The sequence below is a fragment of the Melanaphis sacchari genome, unplaced genomic scaffold (assembly GCF_002803265.2).
Source record: "Melanaphis sacchari strain LSU unplaced genomic scaffold, SCAv2.0 Contig54_pilon_pilon, whole genome shotgun sequence".
Taxonomy (NCBI): Eukaryota; Metazoa; Arthropoda; class Insecta; order Hemiptera; family Aphididae; genus Melanaphis; species Melanaphis sacchari.
Window position 1 is genome coordinate 3140664 of NW_020271380.1, and position 15674 is coordinate 3156337.

Genomic DNA, 15674 nt, shown 5'->3' on the forward strand with positions numbered 1-15674 from the left:
GATTGGCATTGTTGGTTTCATGACTAATAAAAACGAGAAAAACGTGTAGTTTAAATTATTAACTTATCTTTATTACTTATTTATCTTTACTATAATTATATGTTTATTAATCAATATAATCATGTTTATGAACGATGATCGCAATAGTGTGGTGATGCCTTTATTTTTAATTTCAAAAATCTCATATTTGTATTTAAGTCTAAGGTTATAAAAATAGTATTGTAAATTGATTAGGAATAGATTTTGGATTAGTACCTAATAAACTAATTTTAAAAAGACATTTAATTTTTTTTAAATGCATATTTTGATATTTATTGAGCATATTTGCATGTATTTTTTAGTGTTTTTAAGGTCATAAACATCCTAACCCTACTCATTATAGTTGAACTTCATTATTAGATATTATTGTTTGTATATAATTTGAAAATATTATTTACGTACTCAAATAATAAATATCTTGATTAAATACATATTGTATTAATTGATTTAAAATTTAAGTACATCAATATTTTCAGATGTGTTAAATACTTATAAATTATTATTAATATAACAATAATTATGTTTGAAGTTAAAATATAATTTCAGATTTTTAAACTTCTTGAAATCATATTTCTAATTAATGGGGTAATATTATTAACATTTAATATTTTTTTAGGAATACATTTTTAATAAATTTTTTTTAGTGAACATTTTTAATTCAAAAAACAATAACCAAAGCGAGATCTTAAGTATCATCTAAATATTTTTATCATATTTACTTATAAACAAAAACAAGTATATTTACTATTTTTGAACTATTTATAGTGACTTTTCTGGCTGTTTTTTTTAGTTATGCACAGTCATTAATAAAATAATGTACCTTTTGAGATGAAATCATTAAATTAATGAAATTGATAATAGCTCAGTGTATAAACTTTATACGTTAATATATATAATTTAAATATACACACACATTAAAAAATAGTTTGAATTTTGAATATGTATTTGTATGTTATTATTATTGACAAAGAAAATTTTTTCTATTCCTATTTTATAGAACATACCTATTAATTTCACAAAATATTTATATTTTCATAAACTTTTATTCAACGGAAAAATCGTAAATTAGCTGTAAGTGTTCAAAATAAAGGTTAATTTTATGACTAAATATAAAAATAATTTTTTTAATAAAATTGTTGTTTTAATAATTACAAAAAATTATCACTTAATAAATGATACTCATAAAAAAAATAATACAAATTTACATTTTATAACTTTAGATTTTGAACACAGTTAATATGTAGAATGTGCTTATTTTTAAAATGATAAGTTAGTTTATTGATTGAAATAAAAATACTAAAACACTTTTTCAATAATTACATTCATGCATTTTTTTTATACCTACCCAATAGAATTTTCAAAATGAGTTATAATTGATTTTAATATATTTTTATTTCAATAACTTATCATGTAATTTATTTAAATGAAAAATAAATTCGTATTTAGTAATAATATCATCACTTTGATTTAATTCACTGAATATTAAAGTTAAATTATTCTGTATGTGGTTGGAGTTACTTCCTTACCACAATTGTAAATTTAATCGTAAAGATTTGTATAATAATTATGTAATGTATATTACATAATGTGATGTATTAATATACATCTAATATTTATCTAACTAAAATACTGGTGAATTATAGACTGACGGTTTTTACTAGATGAATTGACATAATTATTTTATATGTGTTATCTTCAATAAAAATAACTACATACTTGATTTATTTAACTACTTATTATTTATTTATTTATTTTAGGATTTAAAATTCTTTATGATATTTCAAAAAGTTTAACTGAGTAGAATTTAATTTAGATACATATAATACATTTGCTAATACCTATAGTGTAGTTAGTATTATTTTTAAATTTTTTTCCTGATCCAAAAAGTTATATTGGAAAATCTTATTAACCCCAAACTCAATGTGTACAGACATGTTTTCCTTGTAATGTAACTCAGTTAAAATTAATATTATTGAGAGATACTAGCATTCCTAAGCAATTCATTATTCGTCAAGATATTTAAAAGTGTTTTATTTATATCATTGGTTAATATAATTAATATAAACTGAAGTTTAGTATACCGTACATTTTATTGTATTAGATTGCCAACGAAACCGTACATAGGTGTTAATATACTTGTCCAATTCACGATTATTGAGTACCTATAATTACCTATAATTTTATTTTATAAAGTACTGCAGTTAGCACATTTATTTATACGTGCATTAAATGTCGCTCTTATAAATATAAACCTTTATAATTAGTAAAATACATATTTTAATAGGTGTTATAAATTTAATACAAACATTACATTATTTTACAATTACATTAAATTAAAACAATTTTATTTTAAAATACATTTTCTATATTGTGTTATTTATATCACCGATTAACTAAATGCATTTAATGTGAGGATATACTCATCGACACGGAAACTCCCATGTTGGATTTTATTTTTGTGTTAAAACAGAATAATAATTTTAGGGACTTAAAGTTTTCGGAATATTAATATATATTAATATTTCTAAATATGAGATTATAATTTGTTTTATATTCTGATTATTTCAAAGTTAAATATAGAAATATTACTTTATAAGTATTTTCCAAATTATTTTAAAAGAATGACAAAAACAATGCATGTAATAAAATGAACAATTAAAATAAATATTAATTTTTAAATGCTAACGATCAACTACAAAACTAAATGAAAAAATATACATTAAAATATTCAAGGAAAAATACTTTATTAATTTAAATTTATTGTCATTATAATATTAGTTCTATATTCCAGGGGCGGCCAAACAGTCGATCGCGATCGACCGGTCGATCGCAAACGATTTCAAAGTCGATCGTACTAAAATTTATTTTTAGGCTGCGCACACGAAAATTAATTATGGTGGTATAGTAACTTAATAATAATAAAAACTTTTTTATTGAAGTCGATCCTCAAATGTGAAGTATATTTTTAGTAGATCGCGGCCGAAAAAAGTTTGACCGTCCCTGCTATATTCCATATATTATAATTAAAACCTTAAATCACAAAAGACTGAAAACAAATAATAATAAATTAAATATATACGTATCGTGTAATAACTATCACATAATATTATACATAAAAAAAAAAAAAAACAATTGAATTAAAATATTCAAGTATTCGAGTAAAAATTACAATAATTTAACTTATAATAACTCATGAGAAACTAAAGAACCTGAAAATCAAATGCTTCGAGCTTATAATAAATTGTATAATTTCAACTTCAATTTTAACAATGAACCCAAATTTCGGAACCTATGTCTAAATTTCAATAAATATACCAATATATCAATTACGAACCCAGACATTTTGCTGCGACCGATTCTTATGTTCATTCAATTTAGGATGATATATAATATCAAACCCATTTCATCAACTTTGAAACAACTCTAAATTTACTACTCAAATTTATTTTTAATATTTTTATATAGGATTAAATTCTAAATTTAACATTATTATATTATAAAAATATTTGTATTCTAACAATGTATAACGTCAAAAGACAAAGATGACATGACGATTCCAAGTCATAGTTATTCTATTCAATTTAAATATAAATCCAATATTATTGTGCTTAAAATGAGAACAGTTTTTTTGGCTATAATGTCATAAATATAAGTTTCTTTAATATTGTTATAATCATAATTTAAATTTTAATAACTTCCAAAATTTCTGGATGTATAAAAAGTATATTAATACATTATTTTAATACGTCTATGAATAAGTTCTCGTTGATATGTTATATAAAATACTTTCTTTATAACTTAGTATAATAAAATTATGTACCAACAATAATACCCTTGTTGAACTCACTCCTTTTAGATAGCCATTGGCTTTCGAGGAGATTGATAGATCTATCTTCTGTTCTAATTTTGTTAAATACTAATACATTGTAATGTCTATTTATTTTGTTTGATGGAATACATTTTTATTATTATTAAATGTAGATAGATTTGACTATGATGTTTGTATTGGTTTCGTGTAAACAAATAAAATATTTGAAAATGTATATTGTTCTAAAATAGAAAATTAATAACTAATAATATATATTTTATTTTAAATCACAAATTTATTAATTGTTTTGAAATACAATTTCACAGTTAATGTATTATTATATTTTATTACTAAAATATTTTTGATCCTTATTTCTTGGCGTCTAAATATATATTGAAAATATGCATTGAATCATTTCAAAAACATTCAATAGTCATTAATAATATAACATTTATACTAATAATAATTTCATTGTCGCCCTTATAAGAATAATAGTAATAATACGCATTTTTTTCTATAATAATTAAAATACATATTATATAATAATAACTAAATACAATATAAATAAATATAGTATTATTTAAAATAGAGTTGAATTATAATAAACTTTAATTCAAATGACAAATAACTGATAGAATTTAGAAAATGTTGTAACCACAAAGAGAACCTCTCCACAGTCCACATATATTAATAATACTAATAATATACTAATCATTAAATGTTAATATAATATAATACTAAGAATTATGATATTTTATTAAACCTCGTCTCTCGGAATTTCGTCTACGTTTGTCCCTAATTGATACACCTTAAGTTGTGAAACATCAATTTTAATTTAAATCATATACATTTATCACCCCTACACTGAAATTTACAGTTTTAATTTCTATTTGTGTACAATTAATGAGTAGCTTATTAGAATGCGCTTGGATTATTTAGCAACTTTGAGGTAAAGGCTTTTTTAGAGAGAATATTATGAACAAAGTTCCGCTAACAATGCTTTTGGGAACGAAAAAATAACAGTTTATTTTTAGGTAGCTACGATCTAAGTTTACGACTTAATATCATGTGACAAGAATTATGAAATTATCATATGCTTTTCGTTTTCATTAGACATGTATTTATAAAAAAATATTTTTGATTTTCAACATGGCAAAAACAAATTAAAAACCTATTATTTTATAAGTAATTAACAATAGTGATCATAAATATTTTAAGACAATACCATGAACATTAATATTATACATTCGAGGGTTGCATTTTATCAGCCACATAAACTGCGACCAAAGTCTACTCGCACCTATGGTGCAGCTATATTGAAAGATCATCTATTAAACTAATTTAACTTGAAAATTCATGTTAATTAATACAAATATTGATTATTAAAGACATAGCAAATAATATATAATTAGCTGTCCTTTTTAAAATATTATTTACTTTGTTCATGAATTGTTACAGAATGAATTAAAATGTTTACATTTTTAATTAAGTTAACAATTTCAGATGGGTCAATTGGTCTTAAAAATATGAAATCAAAGATGTAACAGTTTTTATTTAATCCAGAAAAGTTTACTGTTTTAAAATTACTATTTTTAATATTTATAAATATTTCTGCAACAATAATAGAAAAAAAAATATTAAACTCTCGAACTATTTACTTTTTCTCTGGGATTTTTGTACCATTATTGTTAATAAGATTAAATACTATTATTTTATTACTTTTATTAATACTAGCAGCTTCCTTGACTAGATTCCATACTTTTTTAGAGTTATTACTTGCGAGTTTAATATGTTTTTCGTAGACAGAGCTTTGTAGCTAATCTAATGATAATATTTAATACATTTTAGTATTTATTATACTTTTGTTTAAGAACAGTATTAAATGGCTATTTATATCATTTATTATATTGTTTTTTTCGATTTCTAATTTATTGAAGTAACAAGCCCTTAGTTATCCACTGCTTATCTTTTTCTTTTTTTTGTACATGCATATTTTAATGTACCTAGTATAATAAATGTATTAACTGAAGAATTACATTTTTCAATAACCGTATAATTATCGTTTGTTTCATATCATCTATCCCAATTTTTATTGTTAATTGATTTATTAAAACGACCCTAATTAATACAAATAGGTTGATATTCATTGATAATAGCTGTACAGTTTGACTTTTCAAAAGTAATAAGCGTACTAAAATAATAGGTAATACTAATTATAGTATATGAGTCATCAAAAAGTATAAAATAATTATTTATAAATATAATATGATCAATACATGTTTTGGAGTTATCGGTAACTCGAGTAAAGTCATTAATGACAAAAGTATATCCATGTTTAATAAATTATAGTATTTACATATATGTATTAGATTCATTTGAATTTTTAATAAATTTATAATATATCACAGCAAAAAAATATGATGAATTATTAAGTTATTGCACAAGAGATACTTATTTAACGAGGTAATAAATTGATTCTTGCAGCCATGAGACCTATAGACATCAATTACGGTAAAATCATAAATAATGCTGTTATGGATAGATACTTTGATCGAGTTACAATTATCTATAACTTTTGTTTCCACATTATCTAATTTATAGTTATTACTTATTACTTATTACTTAATACGATAGATACCCCATCACAGTAGTTAATTATACTTAACGAGTGAAAAGTTTAATAGTCTTGGATTGTTATATTATAGTATTTTCTCAACCAAGTCTCACTTAGTACAATAATATCAAATTTATCTTAAACACGATCATTAGTTAATTAATGTGCGCTTTAAAACATCTAATATTCAATGAGAAAATGTTTAAAAAAATACTACTTAAATTAACATAACTTATACATTCTATTTATGGAATCGTTTTATAATTTACACTATTAACACTATTAAATAAATTATTAAATCTAAACTTATTCATATTTCTAAGTTTTTAATGTTTTTAACAATATTTTACATTACCTTAAATTTTAAAATAATGAAATAATTTTTTATGCCATCCATAAACAATCAACTTTTTTTGTAATATCAATATTTAGTAATTGTGATAATAAAATCGTTCTAACGCCTATTTATTTATTTCTTAAACTAATATTGTTCAAAAATAAAAATGTGTATTTAAAAAAAATAAAAAAAACTACCGAGTAAATTAGAATGTAATGTGTTGGTAAATATGAAAAAAAAAAACACTAACAAACATCATTGTAAAATCAATTCGTCGTTTGGCTAAGAGTTTAAAAGTATTATAATTATTTAAAGTATAAGTTTATAACCTGTAGTTAATTATCTGTGTAAATTGTGGACATTTGTGATCTCATTAACGCATATTTTTATATTATTAAAAATGTAATTTTCGCTATTAAATTAGTTGAACAAATAAGCAAACATTTATATCAATAAGTACGATTCATAAGTAGCGAAATATGGCACTATGTTTATAGGTGGTGCGGTTTTTCGTTATATTTATGAGTAGACAAATATGTCTTGTATTTTTTTAATACTTCATTATTTATAAAATGTATAACTTTACCAAGTAACAACTATGAACACAATTTAAAAAAGTAACAATTATAACAATATCAAGAAAATAATAAAAGTTATATGTTTATTAGCTTATTACTTAATAAAATTGAATTTGTTTCTTAAATGTTATGAAAGTTATTTAATAAGGAATAGCAATAATAAATTAATAACTGTGTTATACACTTGTGCCTTAACGATAACTATCATCTATTAATATTACATACTTATATAAAAATGTATAATTTTCGAATTTAATAAACTAAAAATTTCATCAAACAAAAAAAAAAAACTAAACTTATAATAACGAGATTTTTTTTTTTTTAAATATATTACACATTAAAAAATTTTTATTACATGCTTAAAACTGTAACGCCTTGTGAAATTTTCAAACTCTATCTTTAGGTAACGTATTTAATAGTTACCTCCTGTATATTATTATACATATTCAAATAATATTATAAACTTGTAGCTTAAATTATTATTTAATATTATTATAAACTATATGTCTATATCTAATCATGCTCAATAATGTGTATATTACTGAAGTAACATATGTTTCCCAATATAAGCTATTATAAGCTATTCTTTTTATATTGTTAATAAAATATTAATGATGACCTATCGTTTAAAATTGATTGAATTATGATTCCATTAGAAGCCATTTTCAAAAAAAAAAAAAAATAATAATAATAATAATATAATAACAAATCGAGACCATTTTTTTTTCACAAAAACTGTCCCCCCCCCCCCCCCCCCGCCATAGTCAAAATAAAAACAAACATTTTCGTTTTCTTATTAAAATATTTTCATATTCTGGACAATATTATTGTTATATATGTATATGCATGTGTGTGAGTTTGTATTGAATAATTTCAAGTATGAAAAAAATAAAAATCATGAAATTATGAAATTAAGTGAAATAATTTTTTAAAGTAATTAAGAACTATACAAATTTCAAATTAAAATATACCTAATAATCCTACTAATTTTATTTTTTTTAATTTTTTTATTAATTTTGTATAAATTATTGATATCAGCAGGTGTATAATGCATAATATAATTTGTATAAACATAAACAATTTCATAATATAATACTATTATAATAAAAAGCTAATAATTAATTTCGAATTGAAATACCCAACTGTTATATGATTAAAAATGAATAAAAACTAATTATTAATTATATTTAACAAATAATAAATATATTCATTTTTTTATTTCGAAGAAATCGGTTTCACTTTTGGAAAAAAAAAAATGCCCGGTCCATAATATTAGGTATGTATTTGATGTACTTACGATATTACATTCTATTAAAACAATTTATATTGGTCAATAATAATACTAATGGGAATAAAGTATTATAGAATCATCGTTTTTAATATTTTATTTGTAATCAAACACATATATTTCAAAGTACACTTCTTAGCATGCTCGTAGCTTTTGTCGATCGATGAGCTTAAACTGTAAACTTTAAATCATTTAAACTATTTTTCAATTTCACGTATAATTCAACATAACATTCTTGCTTTTATTGCATTTTGCACGCTATGATTTTATTAAGGTTTGATTCGGTGAGTGATAATCTAAATGACACGAAATTATATTATACATATATTATAAACTTAACATATATCATGCAATAGTATTTATTTATTTATTTACGAACATTAAGTTAAATATAATTCACAACATTTAATATAACTAAGTAGATGTTACACGTATGTAGTATGTACTAAAATTTACCATTGCTATTTATTATAAGTACAACTATAAAATATATAATTATATAATGAATAAAATAATCAAGTACATAAAAATTTGGCAGAATAAGTATAAGTGATCACTGTCTGGACACATCATCTTATCAATGAGGTGATTTTTACCGTCATTACTAATTAGTGTTATGGGTTGGTATAATAAAAGGAGTAGATGACTAAATAAAATAGGAAGGAATATTCAAGTTTTTATGGGAGAATAGAGAAGGAGTATCAATAAATATAGATATAATATATGCTTATATATATATTTCCTAAGTAGTGAGTGGTTTTTCTAATGATGATAGTTTAAATTATATTGATTTTAATAAAATTTCCTTTAAAAAATTTCAGTTTTAATAAATAAAATAGGATTTATTAAAAATTAAATTTGCCTAGAAAATACGTTTTTTCTCATTTTTTTTCTTGATTATTTTAAAAATACCTAACATTTTTACTTTTTACATCTTTAGAGTACAACTGTGCAAACTAAATTTAATTTTATGTCAAAAACCCTCTTCAAAGTTGAAAACCGAAACATTTTATTAACTTCTTATCTACACGATAAATATTTTTTTTAAACGAATACCATTGAAATCATAATTTTTATCTCCCTAAATTCCAAACTAGATATAATATTCTATCAGATCCACCCTCAAATTAAAAATCGAATCATACTTTCAACTACTTATCATGTATTTAAACAAAAAAAGGTAAGGTAGACAAGTGGGTAATACTCTGCTATACATTCAACTAAAGGTTCCTGTTTTTACTCACAGCAACCTTAAATATTTTATAAAAATTCGGAGAAACCTCATTGTAGTACATCGTGTATTTATATTAATATTAAATAACATCAATTTTCTTTAGTTAGATTTAACTAATCATATATATTATATTTTAATATTTTATAAAAAAAAATTAAATACTTTTAACAATTATTATTAATTAAATATTATTAAATAGAGAAATTACGAAACATATTACTAATACCAAATAAACCAATTTAACTTATTTTTTTTATACAAGTCTTATTTTATTTATGGTCGAATTTTCGAAAGACTTACTCTCATTTTTTCTCCAACTAACTCAAGTTGTATTAATTTATTTGTTTTTATATTTACAAGTGTAAAAAGTTTTTGTTCACATGAGTATGACGTTTAGAATTATAGTAATATTTATAGAACTTTTTTGACGATATTAGCATACATTTTTTCAACATGAATCTAGAATTAATTTATTGAAATATATGTTTTTTCATAAAAGAATTCGACTATTTTGTATTTTATCTTTTTCAAGACTATTCAGTAAAACGGATATTTTTATCAAACGAATAATTTATCCATTCATATTTTGAAGTACTTAAATTGAGAAAATACTTGACTAAATCCCCTTCTAAAGAAATTAAATGCCCTACCATAAAATGTGAAATTTCAGAACTTTTTATGCTACAAATAATAAGAGAAACATCACTAATTATTGGTTTTTATACACACATTTTTCTAAGTATTCAATTTATCTTTAAGACTTTAAGAGTAAGTAACTTACTACGTGGTGTTAAAATATTTTCATTTGATCCTTGCGTATTTAAACTTATGTAATTTGAGTGTGAAAATATATCTGATAAATATTATCATTTTCCAGCCATTTCTCATTTGCTAACAACTCATAGAATTCGAGTACTTTTTCAAGTTTAAAAAATATTAGAAGTGCATCTTTATCTCATATACTAAACAAAACTTTACCTCAAGATTATCATCGTACTTCTGTATGTAAAATAAGTTAAGTAATTTGTGATCCCATAGCTTCATACAATAAAGAAAAAAGTTGTGATTTTGATAGTTTCGTTTTAATAAAATTAACCATTTTTTAATAAATCATCAAAAACATTTTATAACTAAGCTCTGATTATTTTTGCTTTTATAACTTCTTCATGAAAAAAACAGTGAGCTTTAATTATATTTGTATTACATTTTTTTACCAATGAAACAAAGTTTTTTATAGAACCAATCATCCTAGAAGCACTATCAGTGAAAATACCAACACAGGGTTCCCAAAAGAAATTTAATAATTTAAGTTAAGAATCAATAATATTATACGCATCAAGACCCATTTTTATTTCTTTCATTTCTTTGCAGCAAAAAAATTATTCTATAACATTATCGTTATCCATAAAACGAATAAACTCTATTAAATAACACTTATCATTTATGTCAGTTGACTAATCAATTTAAAGTTAAACATTTTTAGAACCTTTAATTTTTCTTTGACATTTTTTTCTTTATATCCTGACATATCTTGGACGCGTCTACGAATAGTATTAGGTATTGGATAGGGATATTTTTTATGTTTTTGCTTCTGCTTTACTACCAAACATAATATAAACTATTTTTCAACAGACCGAAAGTATTAAAGATTCACCTATTTTGTGAAGTTTTTTTTTTTTGTTTAAATATTTATTTTGTCACCTTCTAACTACTTTCAAAGCTTTATTAGAAACATTTACCTTTTTCTCGAAAATTGATGATTGTTTACATTATGTATTTAATAGTTGTTTAATGTAGTTAATATTTTCATTAGCTAAATTATTAATACCTAATGATTAGATTAGATTATTGTATCAGGTAGGGCACTTAATGGATGTGTTAAATTTTAATTTAATGATAAAATACGTAAAACGATTATGTGCGAAACCTAAATCACAAACTATATTTTATAGTATGTTGAAATCAAAGATTTCGTTTTTATTTTTATCTACATAATTATTTAGGATTTCCTTAATATATTGTTGTATATCATATCTATTCTATGCAACTGGTTTTTATTTTTACGCGATCGGAGGCGGCCTAGGTAGACGACAGGCCAGTCAGCAGTTTTAAAACTATTATTTTTATTCTTAAGTAAATATTTACAACAAATAAAAATGAAATATAATTACACTTTTCTCTTCTTTGATTTTTGTTCTGAGTAATTTTACCTTTAAATTTTATTAATTAGCTTCTTTTTTCTTGCCCATACAGAACTACGTCTAAATTTCAATGGGTATTTATTTCCATCAATATCACCACTACGCTAGTAAATTTTAAATTTTAGATAATACATTACTTATCTAAATATCAAATATTATTGAATTAATATATTTAAATAATACTAATATTTCGTTTTAATCTGTTACAATTAAATTTAATAAAAGCGTTTCTTCGCTAGTTTTTTTGAATCTTTAATTTGTATTATACTCAATTAAGAGCGTCACAATTATGTACCTATTATTCAATTTTTAATAAAAAAAAAAAAAACAATAATATAGTGTAATTAATTACAAAATTAAAAATTCAATATAAAAATGAATTTAGTTTTTAAAATTGTTGACATTATGTAACAAAATTCCATAAGTCAATTAAAGTTCAAATAAATTAAGCAAAGGGAAAAAATTAACATTTATTTTATATTTTTCCATTTCTATAATAGTTTAATTTTAGTTTAGCTCTCGTACCGAACACTCATGGTTGACACTGGGAATATAAAAAATCTTATAAAAAACAAAAATTTTAGAAATCTATAATTTTAGACGTAAATATCTATGTATAAAATATATTGTATGAGTTCAATTATTTAGAGGAATTAATTTTATTTCTATCATTTGTATAATACATTATGATTAATTTATAAAATTAGAGTATATACATGCTAAATGCAAGGCCTATTTCCGCCAAAAAACAAGTTTCCTGATTTACGCATAGGGCATAGTACTTTTCCACTAAAACGAAAAAATATGATTCCCGTTTCCACCAAAATTTATTTTTGTGAAAAGACATTTTCCCAACTATTTTTTGAGAACCACATGTACTAATGTACTTTTTGTTTCAAGTATAACATAAATTCTGTTTTAAGAATGTTATCAACTGTTTGATAAACAGAACAGATACTGAATCGAAATATGAGAACTTTTTTCAGATAATTATTATTTGCAAATTATAAATACAGTAAGTTTATACTTCCCTCCGTTAAAAACGAATAACAATCATCAAAAATGATTGAAGATTATCGCTGTATATACTATTGTACCTATGATCTTCGCAATTATTAACGAATTATTAACCTAACCTACATGTTAAATTACTATATTTTATATTTATCACAACATAATATATACTTAAAAATTAAAACCATTGATTTCCGAAATTATTTTGATAGAAACGAGTAACTCTCACATGCTAATATGAAGAAAAAAAGGATGTTGTCCAGTTATTTAATATATTACTCACTTGGGGACAAAAAAATTTCACTATGTGACAGTAATTTTTTTCGTTTAATCAATTGACATAACCACTGATATTGCCCTAAAACAACAAAATTATTAGTTTTGTATATAACCATCGAGTATTATCCAGTGTTTATAGTTCACCGCATATAAATATATTTATATTCATAATATATATTTTATAATAATGTATTTTAATGTAATACATATATATTAAAACATGCATTTTTGTTTGTTGTTATTTATTCTTAAAAATAATGTCGGGTCAAATTATATAATACAAGTGACCGGCCAGCTCGCGATCACCATATAGCTAACTGAGCCAGACCACCCCTGTACACGCTTGGAGTACTATTTGGTGGAGAGTGTCGTATTTCCGTCATCCATTATAAATATCGATAATTGTGTTTAAATATGCAAATTAATTTATATTTTTTTTCCCCAAAAAAATGTTTTTGAAAATAGTTTAGAGAAAAATATCTGTGTAAGGTAAAATGTCTTGAATGTTATAGAATTATCACTTAAAAAACTTAAAACAAAAAATTTAAATAAAGATTAGCGCACATTTGGAGTTAACAAAAAATTGCACAAATACAAATCTGTGTTAATACTGTAACACTATTAGCACAAAATTGAGTACATTATTTATATTTATAAATTATAGATGATAATGTACACTTGAATACTTTTTTCTGTTTAGTTATTTTGTACTATATTTAGAATTGCATGTATTAATAATTAAACAACACATAAATAGTTTATTATTAATTTACTTCAAGAGTTTGAAAATGTAAATTTTACTTCAAATTCATAGAATATAAAATTAATATTATTATACACTTTAAATATTTTGTCATATTTATAAATCTAATTTAATAATTAATTTGAATATAACTACTGAATGTATATTTTTTTCACTTTGTTTTATATAAATTTTTATGAAAAAATATTTATTTTATTTATTCACTCTGTTATATGTTTTGTTTTTATTAATAGAATTATATAACTTTTTAAATAAAAACAATGTATATCAGTATTTCTTTTCTGTATTAATAAATTGGATATGGAAATACATGAAACACCTTATTGGATTTTATGGATTTTAAGCTAGAAAAAAAGCAATATTTTAACATAATTCGCAAAATATTAATCAAATAATAATTTTATAATTAATACTGAAGAAATCAAAGCATTAAAAATGTATACTCTCATGTTTAGAAAATGCTTATATTTATATTTGGAAAATTTCAAGTATTTAGAATGATGTATTCTGTTTTAATACCAAAACAAAATCCAACATGGAAGTTTCTGTATCAGAGATATTATAATTACAGGTAATGCAGTTAATAATATGGTTATATAAAAATATCATGTAATATTTTTTTATTAAATAAAACTATTTTACCTTGATGTGAATGTAAAATAATTTAACGTTTGTGGTAAATTTATAACACTTTAATATACACTAGATTGTATAATCAACATTTAGAGAATAATGGGTACATTTATTATCATTAACTAAACATGTGTATTACCTCTTTGTTTTTTAAGTCTCATTTGATAATAATATCTATGTTTTGTAAAAGGTTTAATTCTGCCAACTCATTACACAATTAAAGCAGAAGTCCTTCGATGAAGTAACATTGCCCCATTCCTTTACTCGGTTTTCACTCAAGATATCCTTAAGAACTTATATACATCTATAGGTATATATTCTGACGATACACTAATATAACCGCTTTTTATAAAAACCTCGTTACAGTCGGTGACATAATTCAAATATGATAAGCTTCTGAGCGAACAGGTAGAAAATCAAAATAAACAAATTTTAATATTCAAATAACTTTTTCACTTAGAAATCTCAACTTGTCACATGTTACGTTAATAATTAAAAAGTTCCAAAGACAAACGCAATTAAATATCTTAGTCTAACGCTAGATAAACGCTTAACCTGAAGCCCATACATAAAACTTAAGGCATTGTAGTAATGTAAAAATAGAGCGTGTCTGTTTTATATATGTATTTATATTTTTATTTAATTCATTATTTATTGTTTACATATGTATATATTACGCGCTCACTCAAATTTACTACTTTCTCATGTATATTTGTGTGTATGCATGAAAGTACATATATATACGTGAGGATTTAGTTATATGATAAATTAATTCACCCTAATTCAATTTCAAGCTTACCATATATTAGATGAACTAAGGAAGAAGAAATAGATTAAATATTAATACATTTATAATTGAATATTAATTAAGAACACAATTAATTTA